We start from the raw sequence: 1371 nt of genomic DNA, 5'->3' as shown, positions 1-1371 counted from the left end.
GCTCGGTTCACCTCGACTCCCTGCCGTTTCCTGGGGGGGTCTCGTGAGAGCTCTAAGATTTAGAAGCTCCCACCTTTACCCGCCAGAGACTGTCCACACGGAATTGAGCTTCCAATCCCAACATAGCAGATCTTTTTTTTTTTTGGATAGGACTGGTGATTTCATTGACATAGAGAATTTTCGATGGGGAACACCTTGCACCACTCATAGTTAGGGAGTTGGAGGCAGAAGAGGGGAAGGAGCTCCTTGAGAGGGTTACACAGCCAGGATGTGGCAGAGAGGGTACCTGAATCCAAGTCTTCTGACTCCAAGTTCAGGGTGCCAGTCAGTGTTCCAAGGCTGCCTCTTGCCTGATGCATTAAATAAATGCTCATGGATTGATCGATCCCAAGTACCTGCTCACCACACTACCCTGCTTTAAGCCATCAAATCCATGTGTCAACAATGTTTCCTGGGCTGATGAAAATAAAGAGAGAATAGAAGGGGCCAAGACTACCTCATGGAAACAACTCATATCAGTCATTCAGGTCTAGAGGTGGTATGGGAAAACAGTGGGATGTAATAATAGTTGTCACTTCCAGAGCCCTTTGAAGTTTGCCAGATGAATTTGGATGGATGATGAATGGGAAGTAGAGGAGATCCTCAAAAGAGAAATTGTACTTTATTGTACATGTTATCTCTCCTTTGGAATGCAAATAAGGGATGTTTCATTTTTATTTTTGTTTCCTCAGCACAGGTCTGACACACAGTAGGTACTTAATACACACTTGTGCGCCAATTGCCAAATAAAATGCTTTATTTATAATCAGTAAATAATCAATCAGTCAGATCTTACATTTTCCACTTTTTTTTAGGGAATTGTGTGACTATACGAATGTGGTCTGCTTTATATCATTTGTGCCTGGAATATGGTGGATGCTTAATAATGGTTATTATTAATTACTTACATGGCATATTATTAATAAAGAATAACGCTCATTGACTGATTGAATATTATTTGCAAAACCCTGCCTGTTACTCATATTTTCATGAAGCTATGCTCAGTTGATATGTAGATCACATCCCTGAGAATTTTAGGGAAGTAAGAAAGTTTTTGTATGAGTTGGTTGTCGCTGATGTCCTTGAGATTGCCATAATATATCCTTTCCACTTATTTTCAGTATATCTTTTGAATTAATGCCCTACAGGCATTAATGTCACCTACAGGATAGACGTCTCCTGTGCTGACTGAATCTGGTACAACCAGTCTCCCTAGCTTTGCTTTCCTTAGTGCCCTGATTACTTCTACTTGTAACACATGGGGAAGTGAGACATGAGCATCCGCATGAGGTAGCTCCCCCATTGTAGCTGGATCTAATGGACAAGTCACTT

Source organism: Notamacropus eugenii, chromosome 2 (assembly GCF_028372415.1).
Source record: "Notamacropus eugenii isolate mMacEug1 chromosome 2, mMacEug1.pri_v2, whole genome shotgun sequence".
Classification (NCBI taxonomy): Eukaryota; Metazoa; Chordata; class Mammalia; order Diprotodontia; family Macropodidae; genus Notamacropus; species Notamacropus eugenii.
Note: the sequence above shows the minus strand (reverse complement) of the source record.